Source organism: Ixodes scapularis, unplaced genomic scaffold, assembly GCF_016920785.2.
Source record: "Ixodes scapularis isolate PalLabHiFi unplaced genomic scaffold, ASM1692078v2 PGA_scaffold12__126_contigs__length_90152505, whole genome shotgun sequence".
Lineage (NCBI taxonomy): Eukaryota > Metazoa > Arthropoda > Arachnida > Ixodida > Ixodidae > Ixodes > Ixodes scapularis.
Window position 1 is genome coordinate 30,757,080 of NW_024609838.1, and position 25,667 is coordinate 30,782,746.

The 25,667-nt window shown below is 48.0% G+C and overlaps 1 protein-coding gene across 1 annotated transcript in view; it reads right to left on the bottom strand.

Moving 5' to 3' along the window:
- LOC8030312 (tyrosine-protein phosphatase Lar) overlaps positions 1-25,667 on the bottom strand; it is a 65,230-nt gene that overhangs the window by 33,966 nt on the left and 5,597 nt on the right. The gene's annotated exons all lie outside the window — the stretch shown is intronic.

A 25,667-nucleotide genomic window follows, 5' to 3' on the forward strand; every position in this document is an offset into this window, starting at 1 on the left:
GGCGTTGGGTTCTAACATGTATAAATATTAGCTACAAATGTCCGTCTTTTTTTTTTTTTTTTTTTTTTTTTTTTTTTGCAAAAGGGAACATAAGGTTTTAAAGAGTTCGGTTAATTCGTAGTCTTTCATGCGACCAACGGCGCAAATTATACCTGTGCCACACGGGCAACTCGAATGCCATTTACAACGAATGACATTTGTGTGATAGGCGAATCAGCTCGCAATCTGTCGTGCGTAAAATGCGCCGCGCCCGGAGTGTCCCGCGCTGATTGGCCGTCCGCTCAAATGTCATTCGTTGTAAATGGCATTCAAGTTGCCCGTGTGACGCGGGTATTAAACATAGATGGGAGCTGACAGTGACAGTACTTGGTCCTGACTACTATGCTCCTCCTTATAATTTAAATTGCTATAATTGTACCATAAAAACGACTTAGGAACTTCAGAAAGATCGCAACTCCAAGCTGCCGCTCGCCCCCTCGCGGACGAACGGAGAACCAGCGGGGGCGGTGGCAGGGAGTGTCGGCCTTCGTGCCTTGGTGCTGCTATTACCGCGTGCTTCTGCTCGGCATGTTCGTGCGTGAATCAGTTTTAACTAAAAAAAGTGAGCGCCCTGAAAGAGGAATTCTTCGTATATCGCATAAGCTCCGGATTTCTGGTTTTGTGTTCGTCAGCTCAATCTGTGTACAACGCGATGGCAAATACACCCGCTAGTAGTGTAGAGCTAAAGCGTATGGTCTACGAAAAGTTTATTCTCTGTTTTAAGAAGGAGAAAACTGATCGCGCAACATGTCAAGCAAATAGAGATCGAGAAGGTGTTCGCATTTTGCCGTTGCAAGGGAGATGTCTATTTGCTCCCAGCACTTTAAAAGGAAGGGATCTAAAGAGGTTCTTGGGAAAAACAAAAAAAAAAAACAGTTAGAGGTGAATACTAAAGTATTTTTATCCCATGAATCTGAATATCACGCTCGTTTTTCCCGGAGATGTAACTAAACGAGAGAAAACACGAAAACCCTCCGATTAGTCGTTACGTTAATACACGCAGATCTTCTCGCCGCCAAGCGCGTGTCGCTCTTTTGGACAGCACGTGCAATTCTAAGCTTGCTGCAGGTATATAGATGCTTTGCAGCAGCTGTGCATGGACGCCGCCATAACTGACCTTCAGTTTTTGTTTCCTCTTATTCCGTTTATTTCACTTCATCATTACCATAGCAGGACACGTTATTGCCATATTAGATTCAACTGTGTCATTTTCTAAAGCCTTTGTAGAGGACCGTCAACTACCGTTTCAGTTGCTCGGCATTTCGGTAAGACAAGAGAAGGTCAGCAATGGCGGCTGTAATTTGGCGCGTGTGTAAAGCGTCTATATTCCCTCGCACTGACACCAGTCGTGACGTATTTTTCTGGCTTTTTTTTAAAATAACAAGAGTGCGCGTGCCTATAGCTTTTATAGACGCTTTCAAGCAGCTGTGTATAGGCACCACCATAACCGGCTTCAGTTTTTTTTCCCTCTTATTCTGTTCGCTCCACTTCATCATTACCACTGCAGGACAGGTTTTTGCCATTTTAAGTGTTACTGTGTCCTTCTCCCCAGAATAGGCCTTTGTGAAGACTCGTCAACGCCCGCTTCAGTGTCTCGGCCTCTTGGTAATACAAGAGAAGGTCGGCTATGGAGGCTCAATCTGGCGCACGCTGAAAGCGTCGCGCTGAAGATGCTAGAGAGCGGCTGAGATTTCGAAAACTCTATGTATACGACGTCACGCTCCGTGAAGTAGGGGATTCAGCGGTACTTTAAAACAATTTTTCTGTAGCCTCCGTGCACCAAATTTAAAAATGATCTCAATATTTGTGATCCTGGAAGCCAAATGAAGACGATTGAAGTGTTTTCTTTTTCTCAAATACAAAACCACTTGAGTTTCCCGTTAAAAAGACAGAATACGCGTACTCGTCTTCAAGTAATCACAAAAACAACAAAACAACAAGAATGCTCGATGCATCTTAAGCACGTCTGTGTAGCTAGCCGTTTGCACGCCGTTCCAAAATTAGAACGGGCAGTTTTGGCGGGGCGAGTCGCAACGTTGACGGTCACCGTGTCCGACCCACTTTCTAGAGCACACCACAGTATCTTCATCGCCCTCAACAAAATGTTGCAACAAACAGTGACGTGGCCGCTGACCAAAACGCGCTCGCCTTCCACAAAGCTTCGCAAGTTGAGGTTTCCGAAACTTTTAAGTATCAACATGCTCGTTTTCCTAACGCACATCAACATCCCCTTCACCTGTAACATGCTCCTACCCTGACCGCTTTGTATTTGTAGACAAATAAAGTATTTTTAGCGCACTGACTAGCGTCACCGAGCAGGCGTGTGCCAGAGATCCATGGAGAATCTATCCCCGTCTCTCCCGCAATCTTGGAACTACCGCCGTGCCATCTATAGGGCGTTGGAGTTGCGAATACCTTACCACAAAACCTGACGTGACAGTTCTAACGTCAAGCCAGAATCGAAATGATCCTTAGGGCTCAACGATCCAACTACCCTTTCATCGCCACTCTGAGCTCCCCACCTACATCGAGAAGGTGTTGACAGCAATTCCCCAAACAAGCTATATATATATTTAAAAAAAAAACTATTACTCACGGCGATTTGACACCAGCGAGCAGTTGTTGTGAAACGGGATGAACACAGCTCGAGTCCAACCCACGACAAGCGCGTTCTTCTCTCTACTCGTTGACAGACAAGGCAGACGAGCGTATCTTCTACTTCTCTCTCCGCGTCTTTCATCTCCTCTCACGCCAATCTCCGCGCACTCTTCAGCGAGTCTCCAGGAGGGAATCCCGACCTCAGCTCTGCTGGGAGCTGACTCGTATCTGTATTAGTGTCGGGTTCCAATTGCCGGGTCAAGTCGAGCAAACCTTTTTTTGTTTTTAGGTTTTGGGTCGGGTGAGGAAAGTCGAGCAATCTAAAGTGTGCCGTACCCAGTGTCTGGACACTGCCAGTTTTTTTTACCATCCGTGATTCTATTGGAGACGCAGATCTCATCTAGATCAGGACTCGAACCAAACATATTAACGGTTCGGTTATGGTTACAGTTATCGTTATATTTATATATTAGATTTTGTTTGGTATTGTTGTTACGGTTCCGGTTTTTTTTTATATACATATATATTTCGGTTACCAGTTAAGCGTAACTCAAAACCACCTTCTTTTAGTTCCAAAAAAAAAAAAAGAAGAAAATCAAGAAGGAAAAGCTGGAAAGTGAATGGTTGCTGGGTGCTACTCCCTAACTTTAAACCATCTTCCTCCTCAGAAATTTGTCTCGATGCTCGATACTTGATCCCTAATAAACATCATCAAATAACCCTTTAATCACACAATGTGTCGGCGAAACTCACTGTTACGAGTATACGAAAAGGTGGTCGTCTCCCCTGATCCATCGCGTTATCTCAAATCCTTTCTTGTACACACACACACACGCACACGCACGCACGCACGCACGCACGCACGCGCACGCACGCACGCATACACACAAATGATTTCAGTTCGATTTAATAATTAAACAAAACTGTGTCTAATATATTTGCTAGGACTATACAAGTTTGACGGGTCGAATGCAAGAAATAATTGGCAAACACTCCCGGGGGCCCCAGGCCGGCCGCAGGCTCGCACTCATGACACACGTCTCCCGTCTCGCTGGTGAAACATCCGAGTACCTCTCGCGCGTTGGGACGGGGAGGGATCGCATGGTCTCGTATGGGGACATACTGAATCACTACAGATCGGAACGGGCCAAGTATCCCCCTGTTCACAAGACCCTGAGCAAGTGGCGGTCGGTAGCCTGGCCCCTCCTGCAAATTTCAAATAGGTTCCCTAATCCGGTCATGTGCAGTCACTATAGTCGGTTACAAGTTAAGAAGGTAGGAGAAGCTCCTCCCACAAGCGTGATGCGCCCGTTTCAAATCTCTCCGCAGTCGAAAGAAGAGTTTATTGGAAACGCTCCTTGTTCCGCTTCAATGGATTCCAACTTGTCTCCGATCCCACTTTTTAAAGGACCCATGAAACGAATTTGGGGCTGGAGTAAATCAATTTATATTGGGACTTTACTAATAGCACATCGTTCAGTGGGCCAAAAGAACAAAGGTAGAAAGTCAGAAGCCTGACTTTCGCTACGAAAATTTGCAAAACATAGCGGACTATTTCGTACCTCCTTCCCTTCGTAAACTCTCCGCCTTTTGACTGTGATACATCCGCGGACCCCGCAGCGCGTCACCGGGCTACTATAGTCGGTTACAAGTCAAGAAGGTAGGAGAAGCTCCTCCCACAAGTGTGATGCGCCCGTTTCAAATCTCTCCGCAGACGAAAGAAGAGTTCACTGGAAACGCTCCTTGTTCCGCTTCAATGGATCCCCACTTGTCTCCGATCCCACTTTTTAAGAAAGTGACCTTTGTATTCATCGGAGAGGGAACCGAGCCCCTGAAAGCAGCCTTTGTATCCATCGGGGGGGAAGCTGATCCCCGAAAGCCGTATTTGTTTCCGTCGGTGGGGGAGAACTCTAATCTCCCTGTCGTGGCTTCCACAATGCTAAGTCAAAGTCGAAAGATAAAGCAAATATGTACAGAAAGGCAAGACCCTCCTCGCGCGTTGTCCGCGACGTCAGGGAAACGGTGGGACGCTATTGGATGCAAAGGTGGCGGAGGGATATATGATTCCCTTTGAGGGGCATTTGCCGCTACCTTCTTAACCTGTAACTGACTATAGCCACCATAACCGGGCCCCCGCAGCGCGTCACCAGGACGCAAGCGCACGTCACACAACACCGGACCTCACTTAATCCCTTTACCCCTAAGCTGACATTGCGGTGGAAGCTACGCGCTTGCCGGACCAATCAGCCGCCTCCCTTTCATCACCTGACCTCATTCTCTGCGGGTCGGTATGCGCGAGAGAGCGTGATCACGTGGAAAATGTGTGGCTGGCCCAACGAGCACGTAGCCTCCACAGCACTGTCAGCTTCGAGGTGAACGGGGTGGGGAAAGTAACTAGTCGGAATTTTGAGCGACGGGCTAATCTTCTAGGGGGACAATTCGCGACTCCAGCAAAACGGACGCCACCAAGCGGGAAAACCGGGAACCAGCCGGTCCAGGTCGCTCCGCACCCCTCCGCGTCTCTGGTGGCTTTCGCGGACACGTGTTGTCGGCGCGATGGTGAACGATGTAATTTGACGAAGGTCCGGGAATTTCTTAAGTTTGCCTGAGTGTTCATTAGTGCGACGAAGCCTCAGTAGATTGTTTCCTTCCATCACGTGTTTTCGATGTCTTGGATGGGAAGGAATCGCGGAAAAAACGTTTTGATTTCTTGTTTGTCTCGAATCACATTCAAAATGACGACTACTTGGTAACTGATAAGGGGTTTCTTTATGAGGATGTAGAACAGTTGGAGGACGAGAGACGAGGCATTTCACTGGAGGGAACACCAATGCTGCAGTCAAGTGAATGGGAAGGTTCGATGGCTGTTTTTCTTGAGTTTGGTTGTGTTCGATTAGCTTCAAGTTTGAGCCACCCACGCCGGTCGGTGCGTTGGCTATTCATCTTGACTGCTTTTCGCCGAAAAATCCTCTGGACCACTTTGAAGCAGTTGGGCTGATTTCGCAATTACTTGATTCAGTAAACCCTGCTCGCTGCAAATGATGAATGAGGGAAATTATGTTTTCAAAAGGTGGGGGACGCGTCTCGCAACGTTAGAAGCTGTCACGGCATTATGATCTATCGCGCCTCCAATATTTATATTATACCCCCGTCGAATTAAGCCAGCGGCAATATACGTCTACATTGCTCAGGTTGACCGAGCACAAAAATACTCATTTTTTCGGTTCAGGATTCGAAGTCAAGTTCAATGCAGAGAGGTTCTGCGTGAATCTCCAATGAAGACTGTCTTCAGTTTGTCCGCATTCGTCTCCGTGCTACCGGCTAGAACCATTTGGTTAAGTTTAACTTAGTATCTCTCTGTCTGTCAAATATATTTTTATTCAGCAGTTCACCTAATAGCTAGTTAACTAAGCTCATATTTCAAACCGAAGAATATACTCATATCGCTTTAGTGGGACATAGTACGTAATATAATACATAACCCGCTCGTCAAAATGACTTTTCGATTGCTACTAAAACCTGAATTGAAATACGAGTTTCAGCTGCTTAGTGGGGTGCCGGCGGGTTAACATGCCCCTTGGGTCAAGAAGCGCTTGCTTAATTTTCGTAATTTTCCTGCAGCCGGTGTTGTTGACCGAGCATACGACTGAAGCTGTTTCCTAAACGCGGATACGCACAAAAGCTCGATTTCGTGGACAGATAAGTCACATGGTCGAGGCATGCGTGTTGGCTGAAAATTACTGTCGGTGGGAGAATTCTGCATTCATTGCCGCTTTCCTTGGATGATCAAAACTGATTAGTACATTACCGTCTCTCTAGCCCATAGTTTCGGTTTCGAACGAAATCTCCGAAACGAAAGTTTGACATGAAAAGAACAAAAAGCGCAATTGGAAAACAAAACTATGCTCTGCAAGTTTATGTGCACCGGCTACACTTAACCGTCTCAGTTAAAATACGTATAAAATTGGGCATTAAACAAAAGAAAATGTTAAATTGAACGCGCCACCTGTTCAGGCGGCCCGGCCGAGCCGACGCGACCTGGACTCAGCCGCCATGTTTGTTTGGTGGTGGCGCCCCCTATAGGTCGCTGGAGTCGCGAATAGCTGTGTCCGGCTACAAAAGCGAGATTCCGAGCAAGAGGGGACTCCCCCCTTTCCGACTGCTTGAACTGTTTGGTACAATGCGCGATTTATGAGTTGAGGAGGAAAGCTAAGCAGAAAAAAGTTGAAAAAGCGTTTCATGACTCCTTTAAGAAAGCGGCCTTTTTATTCATCGGAGAGGGAACCGAGCCCCTGAAAGCAGCCTTTGTATCAATCGGAGGGGGAACTTAATCCCCGAAAGTCGTATTTGTTTCCATCGGAGGGGGAAATCTCCAATCTCCCTCGCGTGGCTTCCACAATGCTAAGTCAAAGTCGAAAGATAAAGAAAATATGTACAGAAAGGCAAGACCCTCCTCGCGCGTTGGCCGCGACGTCACGGAAACGATGGGACGCTATTGGATGTGGAGGTGGCGGAGGGATATATGATTCCCTTTGAGGGGCGTTTGCCGCTACCTTCTTAACCTGTAACCGACTATAGTACCCAGGGCTCTATACGGGCGAATGTAGGTTATGTGCGGGCAGGACAGACCTACGCCATATCATTTGGACGTGCCCCTTGAGAAAGAGGAGATCCCTAGACGATTATTTGGTAATCACGACTGAGGAGCAGTGGGAGACCACTCTGTTCACCAATGACCCGGACGTTCAGACCTGAGTCGTCCGAATGGCCAAACACGCCGCCGGGGTCCAGTGTGCTCCTGGCCGCCGCCTGAGGAGGGTGTGGGGACCCCGTCCCCATCCCCGAAAACCATTCTGGGCAAAATAAAGTGTGGACGAATCGTGCTGGTGTTTCCTAACCGCGATGGGGTTGTGTAGTGTACGAAATTGCTGTAATCGGTCCGAGCGGTCGAAGAAGTCGCCCACTGGTGTTTCATTTCATCGGTGAGTGCGTTCGCCCTTTGCTGATGAAACGCTTCATTGGCAAAGACATCTTTAGTTCACTAATTGACCACATGCTTGAGAATGAATCTATGGAGAACCACGCTTATGTGCGGTCTGTTGCACAGAAGTACCTGGATCAGACAGCGAAGCATAAGCACGGTGTCCACAGATGAACTACACCAACAGAAAGTAAGGCGCAGGCACACCGAACTCGCACAGTTCAAAGGCCAGTAGTATATATATAAGCCAGATTACCATGTCTTCTGTCAACCTTGTAATTATTTTGTACGTCTGAAAGGGATACCGTAACTATTTTATAAGTCAATGTTGTGTTGCAATTATCTATTGCTATACGGTAAATAAGTGTTGTATATTTTGCTTTAATTTTCGAAGTGATTCAAATGTAAATAAAATACGTGAATGAAGACACTTCGAGACAAGTGGAGCTAGGCTTTACTCGCGGTGACAAAAGGAAGCTGCCTCAGCAAGGTAAGTTGATGTCCCACGAGCACAGCAGGAGGGGTATAGAGTTCCCCATGATTCGTTCTCATTCCTGTGTTGGATCTTTCGGGTGGACGCCTTGCATCGCTAAATCCTTTCTCGTTGCCGAAGACATCGCGATGACAACATCTGCTCTTGCGCGTTTTCGCAAAAAAAAAGAAAAAAAAAAGTTCTATTTTTTTGTTTTGAGCAGCTTGGAAGAGAATGCTAAAGCGCACGGAAGGACCGCTGCCAAGGACCGGCTTGCTCGAATGCAGCGTCTCAGCTGAGACGGACTTAAAAAAAGCACTGTCAAGGTTGGAGCGCGCGAGCGACGAGTGCGTAAGAAGTACGCGATTTAAGACTGAGCGCTACCTTTGACAGCGTTTTCTTGAGACCGTCTCTGTTGAGACGCTGTTTCGAGCGAGCCGCTCGACTTACATTACGAAGCCTCTTAGAGATTCACCAACGACGCAGGTGCACCGCGAAGAAGTGCTTTAGTTCTGAAATTCCACAGTTCATGCTATATTCGTAGCGGTCGAGAATTACAAGGCAAAAGAACAAGCAGACGCTACAAATCCGACACTCAGCGCTCACAGCCTACTCCGTAAACACAAGGCAAAAGAACGGCAAGCAGACGCTATACAAATCCGACACCCACCGCCTCCGCGCTCACTGCCTACTCCGTAAATACAAGGCAAAAGAAAGACAAGCAGACGCTACAAATCCGCGCTCACTGCTGCTCCGTAAATTGAACATCTCACCATAATAGCGCCTCTACTAGAACCTACCAGAAAAAGTCACGTGGCGGGGCCGACTCGTCCCGAGATGCATACTGTTTCCGTAAAAAAATGTGAGGAGGGTAGCGGGAGAGGCGGCTTCAGAAGAAGTTGCCTTGCGGAGGCTAGGCTCGTGACGTCATGCCATCCCCCTGGTCCCAATAGACCTTTTTCTAAATTACCCAAGCATCGAGGAGAACGCTGGAAGTGTAATTCTACGGTCCGCGCGTGCTAGGCGAAATTTCTCTTACAAAAGATTCAAAGTAAATAATCATAATAAGGCTTTGACGAACGCGCGTGCAAGGCAAAATTTGTTTTGGACTCTTTTGCTTTAGAACAATGGACCTTCTCCGAGAAGTGTTCTGCGCACGCGCGAACGCCCGATGCCAAGCGGCGGAAGTCGGTACGAAAAATCGAGGAAATTCGGAAGGCGGCTGTTGATCAGCGAGGACAACACGTAATTGCAGCACATATATAATTGTGTTTCGCAAAAAAAAAGTGGACGGAAAGAAAAACACGACGTTTGGGTCGCGTTTTCCTTTCCCCTCTTTGAAGTCACGTTGGGCACGCGTTGCAGCTCAGAGAGCGAAGAAACTGGTAGCGCAACTCCCATTATCGATTGGTAGCGCAGGTAGGTAATTTTTTGTTCGTGCAGCCACCGCCTGGTGCCGTCGGTATGTGGAAAAGGTCCATTACTACTGCAAACACCAGCACGTGCAACGCGTGTGAGTACACACGTAGTATACACCTCGGTGCTTGGGAATTCTAGAAAAAGGTCTATTGGGACGCTGCCTGCTTCTGTGTGCTATCAAACCCCGGCCGATGGAGTCAAGGCAATCCGCTTTCCAAAGATGTTGCCATGCCGACAATTGTCGCGTACATTTAGGCTTAGGAATGGCCAGAATCGAAAGACTATCTAAAAAATGCGGCGAGGTCATTCCTTATGCTTTACGATTTAAGTGAGGTAGGGCAAAGCGAAAGCCTCCTGCACCATTCGTTGCTCACTAACGCGCCCGATATTGCAGCTACGACATATTAGTTCCAAAACGAGCGGCGCTCACTCACCGGGGCACCGCCATGTTTCCCCGCATCCCTACCGAGCCAGTCACGTGATTTGAAAATCCCTCTCCTAGGTACTGCGGCTAACTTTAGCCGCGGTTAGTGCTTCGAGCAAACGGACCCTGGTTGGTCAAGAGAGCATGCCAAGCCCTCTTCCCGAGTCTGCCGCACGCCCTGGCTCTGCCGGCGCCTCCCATTGACCAAACTCTGTACGTATACGGCTCTGCGCAAGGTGCGTCAATCCACGAGGCACGTGCCACGTGCAGCCCTTGGGAAGATCATGGCGGCACAGTGCTACAGTGTAAAAAAAAATTGGGTTGTGTGGTATGTTTATACAGCCTAGAACTTGGTCTGCCTCACAGGGGCGACGAGTCTCCCAGCTGTAGATGAGCAATTTAGCCAGTGCAGTACACAACCGCTAGCCTGGGGTCTTTAACGTGCACCACGCAGTAGTGATACACGACCGCACGCCGGTACGATGCTCATCCAGATCGAAACGGGCAGGGGTGGGGGTCGAGCCCAGGATCCCTGGGTTCTGCAGCGCGAGCTTTCGCTCCACGTGCTCCGAGCTGGTGTGCGCTAGAGCCACTGTATATGGCAGCGTAGCTGCCAGAGTAGCGACACGACGCAAAATTATCTAGATGCACGACGTCAGAAGCGCTGATAGTGATCTCCATTTTGGGCCTGAGAGGTGTCCATAGTAACCGTGCTTCTACGTGCTTCTAGCGCTTCTAGCGACGCCGGGCGGCAACTTTTTTAGTCTAGTTGATATCTCCATTCGTTCATTGAAAAGTGGTATAAGACGCGTGGCATCGCGGTACGGCAAGAACCTCTGGAGGAACGGTGCCTGTTTTTTCTAAAAAGCGAGACGATTTGCAGCCTGGGGACTGTAGGGCGACGAGAGCTGCTATGGTATCGTACGTGCACGGACAAGGCGAGTGGTTTTCGGCGCCGCCGAAATGGCGGCCGCTTCGTGGTACGAACGTGCCGTCCTAGTGCTTTCGGGCTTCGCTCCGATGAAACAAAATCCGATTACGCCGGCCGCGAGAGGACGATTGGCTCGGGACATGACTGCTGCTCGACTGCCCCATAGTGAGCGAGTATATGTTTAGCATCATACTTCTTGAAGACCCGATCATCCCTTCAAGATGAGATTTTCTCACCGACTGGTGAGGAGCGACGTCGACGGGGTTCAACCAAGAAGGACGGCATGGTGGTCTTCAGAGAATTGTTAACGCCATCAAAAGGGACGGACGCCGGATATGAGGTGTTCTTGCCGATAGGCCAAATGGTCGTTCGGAAGTTTACCGGCATTCAAAAAGTCAATATTTTTATCTGGTGTAGCACAGATATCCGTGTTAAAGGGGCCATGAAATTATTTTTAAACCTTCTTCTTCCTTACCTGTAATCCTCAACTCAAAAGCGAACTGTGAAATCAGGCAGTTGTGACATGCAAGGGCACCGGTGCGATGACCCCAAGCTTTCACCGTGCTTTTTAAGCACACCGTAGAACTTGGCATTCGCAAGTGATGATAAGTTCTGTCAGGGCACTCATTGGCCAGGAACGCGAATTCAAATACTCATGGACGAATTGATTGCTGACGAGCGCATACATCCGAGCGACGCAGTTTTCGTGTCCAATGCGTGAGTTGGGGTCGGCTGACGTCATTTTGGCCTTTGTAGGCATTGTAAAGGGGATATTTAGAACCATACGCACATGATGATAACGTCGTAGCACACTGACATTAAGGAGCACAAAACGGGCCCAGCTACAGAAAATAAATATTACACTCGTAAGAAATAAATGTCTGTAACTCGTTAATTACAGAAGACGAACACACCTCTGAGCATCTAAGTTTAATAGTATATGTTGATGCATTGTTATATAGGAGAACATTTCATATACGTCACATGAGCAAACGCCAGTTTTTCACTTGAAGATCAAACCAAAAACACGGCGATCAAATGCAAGCTATTGCAACGAAAGCAAGTTATATCAAACTCTTCAGAACTGCCAATTCGTAAAATTGGCGATTAGTAAAAAAGGTGAAAGATCGCAAGAGCTTCCTCGCTAAAAAATGCTGTGATTATTCGGTGACCCAGGGCTGAAACAATTTCCCCTAGGCCTTACACGCGCCGTATACGTTTCGTTATGATTCTCAGAAATTCAGACTTTCAAAGAAAGCTAGAAAAATGCAAAAATTTTATCCTAAAAGCTATGTGGAGCGCAAGTTCGTCTGCTTCTTTTTGCAGGGGTTGTGGTGACGTCAGAACGCCGAGATCTGAGTGGCTCCGATTGAAGGATAGTGGGTAGACCTAAAAGCAAGCTGCCTTGAGGTCTATCCACTATTCTTTATTCAGAACCAATCAGAGCTCGACATTCTGACGTCACCACAACCCCTACTAAAAGAAGCACACGAACTTGCGCTGCGCATATCGTAAAATCGTTGATTAGTATACTTGGGAGTTGTGTGCATATTTATACAGCGTGTCGTTGGTGAGCCGTTTCAAAGTTGCGACGAGTCACTCGCTGTGGATGAGCAATTTAGCCAATGCAGTATAACCGCTAGCCTGGGGTCTTTAGGTCTTTAACGTGCACCACGCAGTAGTGATACAGAACCGCAGGCCGGTACGATGCTCATCCAGATCGAAACGCGCAGGGATGGGGACTAAGCCCAGGTTTCCTGGTTGATTAGTACAAAACGTAAACATCGCAGGAGCTTCCTCGCTAAAAGTTTGTGATCATGTGGTTACCTGGGGCAAAAACAAATTCCCCAAGGCCCAACATGCGACGCATAGATTTCGCATCGATTCTCAGACACTCCAACGTTCAAATAAAGCTAAGAGAATGCAAAACTTGCATGCTAAATGTCTTATCGATCCTCAAACACATCCGGGAACCCGAGCACCGTTAAGGCGATATTACTGATGCTGTCGCACAGGTGCTAATATCCACAGCAATCTTGCACAGAAAGGGTATAAAATATTATTCTTTCAGATATTCACGTTATACCTACGTCAGAAAGCACGAAGAGCCCTAAATCGTCGGCAAGCTGCGGCACATCACGACTCCGCGCACCGAACAAACTCGCATCCACCAGCTCTGGGCGCTGCCATCTTACCGATGACATCACGGCTCTTGAGAGGTCACGTGACGATTCGTCACTCGGTTGCTACGGAAACCGAGCCAGCTCAGCTCGTTGCTATGGTACCGCGTGTGACCAATCGCGGTGAGAGGCGGCACAGGGAAAAGCGTGGCGCTACTCTGGCAGCTACGCTGCCATATCGAGTGGCTCTAGTGTGCGCTAGCCCTTTCGGCCACCGATCCCCCCTGCTACAGTGTACTAGAATACTTGGGTAGTGTTGGGGACCGGAGCGGCTCGGCAACGGGAGCTCGTGAGGGCGCGTGTATTGACAGTTCGTGGCGGCGCTGTAGTCGAGTTATCCGAAAAAAATCGCGCAGCCCGCCTTTTTTTTCACTTTGAGCAATGCACGTGTCGGTACCACGATTTTATACACTCCGTTTCACCTTCTCTTGTACCGCAGCGAAAGCTAGAGGCGCGAGCTCATAGCGTTGGCAGCTGCCCTTTTTGCACGAGAGCTTGTGCCGCCGAGGTGTGCCCTGGAGCAAGGAGCTCGCGCTTGTAGCCTTTCCTACGGTACAACACAAGGTGAAACAGAGTATAGGGAGTATTCACTGGCGGCCATATCCGTGTGCGCTGCTGCGGAGCGTGTGCTGACGGCGAGCTTCCGCAGTCCTTTTGGAGCGTGCATTTAGCACCATCAAGATTGCCGGTCTTAGCAGGCTATAAATGTGAGCTCGTTCTGAGCATGCGCTCTAAACAGCACGCACAAATATGGCGTCCAGTGAATACCTCCTTAGGGCGCATAAAAAAAAATTGGTTTTTCAAATTTTTTTTTGTTTAAATTTTTGCGGCAGGCAAAGGGTTAATTCTTGTCGATTTACACTTGTTTTATTGGGAAGCTTTTGTAGAAATATTTTGTTCACTGAACGATAACCTATATCAATACGTTGCAAGCCCAAGGGTGCCAACGGAATATCAGATTTTGTTATCTGAGTTTTAAAACAACCAACTTAAAAGCTTCTTACTCTCATAATCGAGAAGAAATGGCTACGTCCCAGGCATGTCCAATGTCGTGAGTCGTGAGTTCATGCTTATGTAGGAGATTTATTTATTCTTAACAGAACTTTACAGAATTAATTAAAAGGAGGTAGTAGATACGTGCATGGCGTCTGCACTGTACATCCGTTGGTCTCGGCGGACCCTATAGATGATTGAATAACCGTTGCAATATTTTGATTACTTAGCTGATTATGGTAATTAACTTTTTAATGAACGGTTTAATGGGCCATGTTGCAATTGCAGCTTTAAAGGGAGCCATTATTAAAGGCCAACAAAATTTAGAAAGTTCACGGGCAAACAACGAACTTTGAGATATTCATCGCTGAAATTGTTCTTTTCTTCGCTTAATGAAAAAACCGCGCGCTGAAAGCGCGAATGAGGTTGTGCTGATATTGATGCGTAGAAGAATGACACAGTTGTTTCTGTACCTTTGTCACTAACTCGACAGCGTGACTTCGGTGGACTCGCCGGCGCCACACATCAAGACGACTAAGTCACTATTCTACGTATTATTTTCATAACGTGGTTTCTGAATCAAGCGAAAAAAGGCAAACATTTACAATAAATTTCGCGAACCTCGTTGCCTTTTCGCGAATTGTCAAAATTGTGTTTGCCTTTAAGAATGACTCCTTTTAAAACTGCAATTGCACCATGGCCAATTAAGCCGTTAATAAACAAGTTAACTAACAGATTTTGGTTAATTATGAAACATTGCAACGGTTATTCACCCATTTATTGTCCACTGAGCCCTACAGATATAACGAAAGAGGGCATCCACATATCTTCCACATCCTTCTTTTTTTTTTGTTGTAAAATATGTAAAATTTTGTAAAGAATAAAAGAAAAACTTCCTCTATGTGTGCGTGAACCAGATATGCCCCCTGTGGAACCATGGATCTTTCCCTTCGAATACCCTGCTCAGGCGAGACTTACCTGGTTGTCAGAAAGCAGATGTCGGTTAAATGTATTGTTATGAGCGTGTGGGTTTCAGATGGTTTACCCTCAAGAGGATAATGCGCTGCATATTGTAACCATGTATGCGCTGCACATTGTAACCATTATTTCAATGCCGTGATGTAATCTATTACAACTTTTTCCTTGCCTGATCTAGGTGTGTTCATATTTTATGCTCAAAAGGATGTGAAATAGTTGCTTGTTTTCCTTGAATCAATATAAAGCATTACTTGTTCAGCCCACGTTGTCTCAGTTTTCGGACTTAAGTTGAATGTTAAAACGCGTGATAAAAATTGTCACGGCTTATAAGCCATTTCTTACAAGTGAACGTCCGGTGGTAATCGGATGGTCGTGGCAGCCATGAAGAAATAAAAGATTATCACCCCTTTGCGAGCGTTGCTTGGGGGATTCGTCGCATAAATGAGCCCAAGAATGAGTGACAAGTGAGGCGAGCTGATTAAGGTCACGAAAAAGAAGACGGGGAGAAAAGAAGACAGAGAAGTTAACCTGGAGTATTAAAAACATACTAAAACAATCTCGGAGTTTAGTATGTGCCGTTTCGTTCCATTATAAAATAAGAAAGGAAAAACAAAAGAAAACTGCTTCCGAGTTTGAGATATCCCTTTCAAATATCTAATGTTCGGCCTTTGCGACCGAGGAAATGGGCATTTCATTTAAAATGCTCACCATCCGACAAACCGAAAGTCGCAGCTAATTCTACGCTGAAACGATTTGCAATCCGCTTCTTTCAAGTCGCAATTGTTTTTATGTAAAGGATGGGTAATGTAGCTTGTACCGTACAATACATTGAAGTATCATGTTGCTAACGATCGTGCCGCAGCGTAATTGATGCCGCGGTACGACCGCTGGAAATCGGTAGCTGTATCAGAAATCCTATGTGCACTCCACCAAAGCGGCACCAAAGATTCGTATTTTCGCGCGTGCAGCCGCGCATGCGCACACCTTCTGGATAACGCGCCGGTGTCGACACCTGTCGCGATCAATACCACGCCCTTCAGGCGAGCCCCTCCGGTCCCCAACACTACCCAAGTATTCTAGTACACTAACAGCGCAGCACTCAGCTAGATTTCAGACGCCATGTTATTCCCAGAATTGGCGCGCGGCACGTGTCTCGAGCATTTCCACAACAATCAATGGCACCACTTTTTGGAGAATAGAGGGGCTTTATGAGGCGGGGGCGGGGGGGGGGGGGGGGGGGGAGGAGAGGGGTTAACGTGCACACCAGTGATACACGCGCGAAGAAATGTCCCTACAGCGTGAAATTCACGTAACGAGTGTACAGTTTTTCATGGACGCACGTTTCATGGACACACGTTTCGTCGACACGATAGTTTCATCGACACTTGTTACGCGAATTGCAAGCTGTAGGGGCACTTCGTAACGCGTGTATCACTGGGATGCGTATTAACCCACCCCTCCCCTTCCCTCCGCCTCCGTTCACGCTGCTTCGCGGCTACAGTATGCGGCCGCTCATTACAAATACGTTAGCCCACCTGACCAACCCGTATACACGCTGCTTCGCGGCGAGTTTCGTGCAGCTTATTACAGAAAAAAAATAATCTGAGCTGTGGATGAAACGATCCGTCGATGAAACGTCGTTCGATGAACTGATTGCTGCTGAGGCTGGGTTCACTGCAAAACTTGAGAGCTAATTGCCTTTCGAATCGAAATGACGGGAACATACCTGGAATAACTTGATGCGAGCCGAACGCCCGATTACTTCTAGATAAAGCGGCTCGCAAATTCTTACCTCTGTGTATCTTCTTGGTATTAAAAGCATGGTTGCAATCATAACGTTCGCAAAATTAACAGATCAACAGGGCCACTGTTACTGAGACCAGTACCTTTATTCAGCATCAACACGCTCAAAATAACAAACCAAACCAGATCAAACCAACATGGGTAAAGTGGGACGCTAGTTTTAGGTCAGGTCCACTATACCGCCCGCTACGAACCTAAACACCCGCACAGCGCCAACAGCGCTTCTGTTGTTGTTGTTGTTGAGTGTTGTTACACACGGGAAGAGGGGATGCCTGCACGTAATGTTAGCCTCCTTGGGCAGGGGCAAGACTCGCACAGGCGGGGAAAGAGGGTGAGAAAAGAAGAGAAGAGGGGTTGGGGGGTGATTTGGTCACCAATCTCTGGATGGGTAGGGTCGAATCAGGAGGCTATTTTCTTGAGGGAGGGGGGACACTGCAGAACTGTCTTCTGGTATGGAGATCACAGATTAGTCGATGGCAGTTAAGACGAGAAGGCGTGGCTGGTCTAGGTGGCGGGCCGGTGGGCTAGAGGCGCGTTGCAAGTCCAGTGGCTTTGAGGTACTCAAGAAGAGATTTATAAACAAGTTCTCTTCTTCGTCGACCTCCGGTAGGAAAAAGGATATCGTTCTTTTGAGTCACAGTTGTGCTGGCACTTAGGATGGTGGTAAAAAAGGACCGTCGAGCTTGATCGTAGTGAGAACAATTTAGGAGGACGTGGTCAAGGTCCTCTGGGACATTGCATTTGGCACAGTTGGGTGTACTAGACCTGGAGATCTTGTGAAGTGTCGTTGATGTGTAGGCGCAGTTTGCACGAAGGCGATGGAGCAGCGTGGAATCTGATCTGGTTAGTTTTGACTCAGGGAGCGATGGAGGAGGATTTCCGCTTGCAACTTCTGTATGGGGGTGACGCATTGTGGTAATTAATTTGCACAGTCTGCGCGCTTCGCAATAACGTGGGATGAAAAGACTGGGTTCTTCTTCCTTGTGTGCCTTTGAAGCAAGGGCATCGGCGCGTTCGTTGCCGGGGATACCCATATGTGACGGAATCCATTGAAAAGCCAACTGCCACCCTCGCATGCAAAGTTTTCGGGCCTTGTCGGCCACACATTGGGCCAGAAAATGAGCTTGGTCTGAAGCTTCCAAATTGGATAACGCACTTCGAGAGTCGGAGAGAATAACAGTCTTGCAAGGATTGAGGTTGTGAAGCGCATCTAATGCCGCTGCTAGTGCAGCCAGCTCCGCTGTCGTTGACGTGGTTGCGAAGTTGAGGCGGTGTGATGCTTCGATTCCGGCATCGGGAATGACGAATGCCGCTGTAGATGTTGCAGTTGTGGGATTCGTTGACCCGTCAGTAAAAACTTGGAGCCAACCATTGTACGTGCTTGTCAGTTGGTCAGCTGCAAGCGACCTTCCGACAGTGGCCGAGATAGAATTCTTCTTCGGGAAATAAGGAAGCGTTTCTTCTACAATGTACGGTGGTTGGGTTATGAAAGGTGCCGGAGGAAAGTGATGGCAATTAGGAGGTCCAATTTGTAAGTTAAATTCTTGTACAGATCGACCTATCTGCGAATCAAAACGCTCTTCAATGTTGGACAGCAGTGATGTCGCAGATCGTGCTCCATACATACGAGTGATATGATTCATTGCTCTTATTCTGATGTGCATAGCTACTGTTTGATCCTTGGCCTCTACGAGTGTCGCCGTATTGCCCGCGAAGCGTGGCAGTCCAAGGCACTGACGGAGGGCAATACGGTGAAAACGTTCGAGTGTGGTCATTTGATGAGCCCTGATTGTGATGAGAGGTAGGCTGTATAACATTCTTGAGAGGATAAGACCACGATAGAGAATCAGAAGTCCCTGAGGAGGCAGTCCAGATTTCTGGCGATGGAAGTGACGGAGCACAGTTAATAATTTAGTGCACTGCGTTACAAGTCGTTTTATCTCGGGTCTCCATGTAACGTGGTCATCTATTTCCATCCCCAAGTATCGGTACGTTGAGACTCTTTGGATCGGTATTCCTTTGATGGTTGGCGTATTTGCAACTTTGCGGTTTGGATGTCGACCAGGGCGGTAACAAAGGAAGGCTGTTTTGCTTGTAGATAAAGTAAGTCCTAGTTCTTCTAGAGTAGAAGTCGTGCTGTCAAGAACTTTCTGAAGCCTTTTGCCGATGGTCCTTGACAGACTGGATGGACCGACACACCAAATTGCCACATCATCGGCGTATATCGTCATGTGAACTGTTGTACTGGACGTTTCTGCGGAGTTTATGCATAGCGGAAGTTCTGCCATGGTAAGGTTAAACAGAAACGGGCTCAGTACACTTCCTTGGGGAACGCCTTGGGTCACCGACCGACGAGTGCTTAGACATTCGGCAGCTCTTACCCTTAGGCTGCGGCCAGTGAGGAACGCGGCGATATAGTCATATGTTCTTCCACCAATTCCGTACCGTGTAAGTTGACGCAGAATAGTATGGTGTGGCAAGGCATCGAAAGCTTTGCATATGTCCAAAAATATGCAGTAGACTGTTTGGTGAGTTGAACGGGCATTTTCAAGGCTCGAAACGAGATCAGCAATGGCGTCAAAGGTGCACCTCCTTCGTCGGAATCCGCAGAGTTGATCTGGCAGTGCTCCTTTGGATTCAAGCAGCCACGTAAGTCTTGAAAGTACTAGTCTTTCCATTAATTTCCCGATACAACTGGTGAGAGAAATTGGCCGGTAGGATTCAATCCGATCACCGGGTTTTCCTTGCTTTCTGATAGGAACCACTACAGAGGTGAGCTATGCTGCAGGGATTTTTGCCGTTCTCCATATGTTGTTGATAGACTCCAGTAAGGCCTCTCTATGCGGGAAAGAAAGATTTCTCAGTGCTTGAAACGTTACGCCGTCCGGTCCCGGAGCGGTTCGACGGCGCGAGCGTCGGAGGGCAACATCAAGTTCAGTGATGGTGAAGTCAGCGTCCATTTCTGAGCAAGGATTTGTTTTCAATGGAACTGGAGGCTTGTCCCTGTATCCCTGTGGTGGCGGAATTGGGGCAGCGAACGCATCAGCAAGAAGCTCCGCGGTTTCTTGAGTAGTACGGCCTAGGGCTAGCGCTAATCCTGCAACGGGATGCTCGGGTTGCTTTTTATCCTTCAAGACTCTGACGATCCTCCATGCTCTCGAAATACCCGATGGGGAACCAAACGACTCACATAGTTGGTTCCACTGTAGGCGTTGGAGGCGCTTAGTATATCGGCGAAATTTAGCATCGATCTTGCGATGTTCATTCCAATCATCCAGATCATCTGTTTTTCGGGCTCGTCGCTGTGCGCGGCGTCGAGCAGCCCTTAGGTTTAGGTACATGAGGTCGGGAACAGGCCGGGTGTATGGTACTCTAATGGTCTTTGTTGACAGCTGAATGGCTCGTGCAATCATGGCTGTTGTGTCTTCTGTCGTGCTGCCAGCTAGAGCAAAGTCCATGTGAGATCGGAATACATCCCAGTTGGTAACTCGAACCTCTCTGTAAGTTTTGTTTGTCTTTTTGGCAAACTTGCTGGTAATCATGATCGGTATATGATCACTGCCCCAGGAATCGGCTAGCGCATTCCAATCTGCCAATATATCCGGGGACAGGAACGTCAGGTCTAATACACTGCGGCCAACTCCAGGTCTGATGAACGTTTCCGCACCGTCATTAAGGGCCTCTAAATGAAGTGAAGATGTCATACTATCAAGATCAAATCCTCTTCTTGTATTTTTGCGGTCACCCCATATCTTGTTGTGGGCGTTGAAATCTCCACAGAGTATAAGATGGCCTCTGCTTCTCTGCTTTACATCGGAAAGCTCTCCGACATCCCATTTGCAATTTGGAGGGACATACACTGAAACGACTGTGAAGTCCACGTTTTTGTATCTAACAGATACAGCAGCATATTCAGCACTACTCTTCGAAACTGAAGATAGGTCTACTGGCGATTGAGGAAGGCCGGCGCGAACAAAGACTACAGATCGTGGCTTGCAGTCCTTCCTTTTTGTAGAACTGTAATAGGCTACGTACGGCGACAGGCGGCAGTTGGATGGATCGTTGTTAGGTTCCTGAATCGCCAGTACATCAATCCTAGTGGAGAGTAGATACCTCTGAAGATCTGGAAGGCGGGTATTTAGGCTGCAAGCGTTCCACTGTAGTATTCTTGGAATTTCGGGTTTATCGTTTGTACGTTTCTTGAAGTTGTGACTTTTAGCCGAGGCCATCCGCTCCTAGCGGTGGAAGGGTCCTACTTTCAAAAAGGATTCCATTGCAAGCAGGGCTTGCACTTCTGGTAGGTTGTCTGAATCAGGGATCGCTTTTATGATGGCCCTTAACGCAGCAAAAAGCATAGGAATAAGGACGCTACCAAGGTCACCAGCCTGCTCTTGTCGTTTGCGCCTTGGAGCTGATGATACCGACATAGGTTGTCGGATGGTCGTCTGAGTGGTAGGGGCTGATTTCAGTAATTGCATAGTTGATGTAATTCCTCTGGCTGTCTCAGGTGCGTCTTCATGTGGCCGACGTTCTCTGTGTTTTTCTTTCACTCCATTCGTCGTCTTCTTCAATGCGTCACTGTAAGTTGGCTTTTGGGCTCGCTTATCCGTTGGAACCGGGACAGGCAAGGGGACGCGCACAACTTCAGGGTTTAAGGTGGCCGCGAACCCACGATTTTCCTTGCCATTTAAGACGTCCTGTCTTCGGATAACCGAGGCAGCCTTTCTGCGTTGACACCCAGAGAAGGTAGCGGCATGCTGGTTACCGCAGTTTGCGCACTTGGGTTCTTGCCGATTGGTGCAAGTCTTGTGGTGGTGCGGACCTGCGCACACTTTGCAGCGCCGTGGTCCACGGCAGTATTGCGCAATGTGTCCGTACCTTTGGCAATGATAGCACTGCACTGGAGGACCAAAATACTCGTCAACAGTGTGACTTGTGAAGCCTAAGAGAACGCGTGTAGGCATTGGTTGGTCTGGGCGGAAGTGGAGGAGCACGCTTTCAGTCTTGCGGTGTTCCACGTTGCCGTCCTCTTGTCTTCTATACGAAATTTGCCGTTGAACAGAAATAACTCCAAGATTTTTAAAATAGTCTAGTAGTTCTTCGTCGGTATACTCGATCGGTACTCCTTTGATTTTTCCCAGATTCCGTGAGTAGGAGTGGGGTACACTTGTCGCCACTTCAATAGAGCAAAGGGTCGATATGGCTAGTAATCTGTTGGCTGCTTGCAGAGATGCAACATTCACGAAAAGGCTCCCGTCTTTGTTCATCCTATGTGAGAGTAGCTTCTCCTGTGCAACATCAATGATCTCTTTGGCCACTTCGTTAGGATTTACCCTCCACAAGGATGCATTGGAACTGTTGGGTTTGAAAACCACTGGAATGCCCGCAGGGCGGTTTTTCTTGTAGTGGACTGGGATAAAGGGCCGATTATCTTCATCGGCTTCCAGAACTTGCATGGGATCTTCTGGAGACTCGTCTTCATTGGAATGTAAAACAGCATCTTGAACGGAATAAGTAGAGGTCTTCTCATCATCATAGTCGTGATATGAGTCTGGGTCTGTACATCGTCTTTTAATGGGAGCTTTCTTGAGGTCACCGGGGATAAGGGTTGGCGGTGGTGGGGCGGTACATTGAGGTGGTGACTTGCCATGTGATGGTCCAGGATCCCCTCTTTCGGGTGTTTCAGCTGGTGGCGGTTGGTCCATTGCCCAGGTCGTCGGTCCGGTGTTTACAGGGAAAGGGCGACCATGCGCCGCGTCCGGGACCTCACCGCTTGACGTCAATAAGAAAATCTGACTGGATAATATCACGAAACTTTGAAAAATCCTATTTTTCCAAAAGAGCAAGAAGAATGGCGTTGATTGCCTGAAAACGTCGTCGTCTTCACCAACAGCGCTTCTGAAGGCTTGCGCTTGCGACAGTTCTTCGGTGCAAACTACAGGGTGTCTCAAATAGCGGCCAGGCTCTTTAAATCGACCGTGAAAATCGGTTTCTTAACCTATAGCGCTACGATTTGGTGGAGCGTTGCCCGCAGGTGGTGGTGCATTTTTGTTTCCATAAAATTTGCAAACAGCGAACTTACGCGAGGAAAACGTAAGAAAGAGAAAAAAAGGCTTAACTAACATGAAAATGCAGCGAAGACGCCGGTCTTCAAATAATAGGGTTCTGTTTGGCACGGGAGACGAGATGGCGCAAGCGGTCGATCGCGACGCCAACTGCCGCCATCGATCGAGCATACGGCGCCGAGAGCCAGCGTCAAATAGCAGACGATATTTTCGACTCAAAAGCGGCGCGAGCTTTTTCGATGTCAGTTGGAAATGCATGATTTTACCATCCTTAGTAATAAAACACATTGAATGGTCACATAACCGATTAAAAAGTGGTTTGTCAAGAATTTTTTTTATTTTTTTTTTTTTAAAGGGGGGGGGGGGGTATATTTATGTCATCTGCTGTGTAGTTCCTTGCTACTGCTCCTGTTTCTGGTTCTGCGACTCTCGCCGCCTGCGGAACGCGCTCCGCTCTTGAGTCGAAAAGATAGTCTGCTAATGACGCTGGCTTTCGGCGCCGTATGCTCGTTCGTTGGCGACAGTTGGCCTCGCGACCGCTTGCGCCATCTCTTGTATCCCGTGCCAAACGGCGCCCTATTGTTTGAAAACCGATGGCTTCTCTGCATTTTCATAGGGGTTAAGCCTTTTTCTTGTTTTACTTTTTCTCAGGTAAGTTCGCTCTTTGCAAATTTCATAGAAACAAGGGACCACCTGTGGGCAACGCTGCACAAAATCGTAGCGCGATAGCTTAAAGGCGTCATGAAACGATTTTCCTACTTCTTCCTCCTTAGCTTTAATCCTCAACTCAAATGCGAATTGTGAAATCACGTGGTCGTGACATTCCTTCGGCACCGGTGCGATGACTCCTAGCTTCCACCGTGCTTTTTATGCACACCGTAGAACTTGTCATTCCATAGTGACAATAAGTTCCGTCAGGGCACTCATTGGCCACGAACGCGAATCCGAATATTCGCCGACGGATTGATTGTTGACGTCCGAGTAACACAGTTCTCGTGTCCAATGCGTGAGCTGGGCTCTGCTGACGTCAGTTTGGCTCCGGTGACGCGCTTTTGGAACCGCGTATGTATCATAGTGAAAAGGCGGAGAGCTTTCGAAGGCAAGAAAGTACAAAATAGTCCGCTACATTTTCAAAAGTTCGTACCGAAAAGCTGGCTTTTGACTTTCTAGCCTCTTCCTTTTGGCCAACTAAACGATATGCGATTAGTAAAGTCCCAATTTAAAATCATTCATCCCAACCCAAAATTCGTTTCATGGCCCCTTTAAGAAACCGATTTTTGCGGTCGATTTGGAGAACCTGGCCGCTACTTGGAGACAGCCTGCAGATCGGTCGAAGAGATCTTCGTTTAAACGGCTGCGTGAACGTAGAACGACTCGCACCCACTGATCTCTATGACAATTGCTGGATCGCGCTTCCCCGCTTGTTCGCTGCAGCGCAAGTGAAGCCACCGGACTTCACTCGCTTGGGATACGATTTGCCGTTTTTGCTAGCCTTTGCTGCGGTTTTCCAGCGTGCTGTAGACACGTTTTCTACTCGTTCGTCGTCATTCGCCGAAGAAGTTTTTTGAAGACTCCGTGTATTGTTGAGACTTGCTGTTGTGAACACGTGGAAAATTTTACGAAAGTGCAGTGTCGCAGGAAAAAGGCACAGCGCGTCGAAAGGAAGGGCTGGCGGCGTGTTCAAAGCTTCCTTGGCACGCCGAAGTGCCGTGTCTCTGTGCCTTCGCACGCTTGGATACCGACCAAGAACCGACGCCGTGTGTATGTGTTTAGCGAGTGCAATGTGCGTGAAGCTGTTCGTGCCTCTGGATCAGCGTCTTTTCCCCTCGCGGTTTAGGAACGAGCTTAATCCAGCGTCCACTAGCGACGGAAGATGGGGGGAAGGTACGTCTTTTTTTCGTCCTTGGACGATTTACACAATACCGTGCACAACAGCTCCTCATCACTGATCAGTGCTGGCTTATTATCAACCTACTTAATTGCACTTGACGTTTGAGCGCGGCTCGCCTAATTGTAATTGGTCAACAGATTGCACACGACCATATCGGCCGCGCTTCAAAGATTTTCATTCTCGCCGTCTTGTACTTTTGCTTTCGAAAACCCCCCTGGCTCCACAACGTTGCCCTATTCGTGCTCCCTCGGAATCTATTAGAGTAGATTTGGGACATAGCCATGGTTAATATAGTACATAAGAACACGTACAGATCTCCCCCTTTTATTGATAGCAACTTACCGGAACAGCTGGACGATCCAGAACTCCGTGGCCGATATATATCAATGATCTAAAGGCATCTACGCGCGACACACGTTCAGAACTTTGGCGCGGCGTCAATTCTTGACCGGTATCCAAGCGAGCGAAGGCACAAAGATGCATCACTCGGCGTGCCAAGGAAGCTTTGATCACGCCGCGACACCGGCGACACGTTTTCGACGAGTTGTACCTTTTGATACGGCTTCACGCACATTGCACTCGCTAAACACATTCACACGGCGTCGGTTCTTGGTCGGTATCCAAGCGCGCGAAGGCACAGAGACACGGCACTTCGGCGTGCCAAGGAAGCTTTGAACACGCCGCCAGCCCTTCCTTTCGACGCGTTGTGCCTTTTTCCTGCGACACTGCACTTTCGTAAAATTTTCCACGTTTTCACAACGGCAAGTCTCAACAATACACAGAGTCTCAAAAAACTTCCTCGGCGAATGACGACGAACGAGGAGAAAACGTGTCTACAGCACGCTGGAAAACCGCAGCAAAAGGCTAGCAACACGGGAAATCGTATCCCAGCG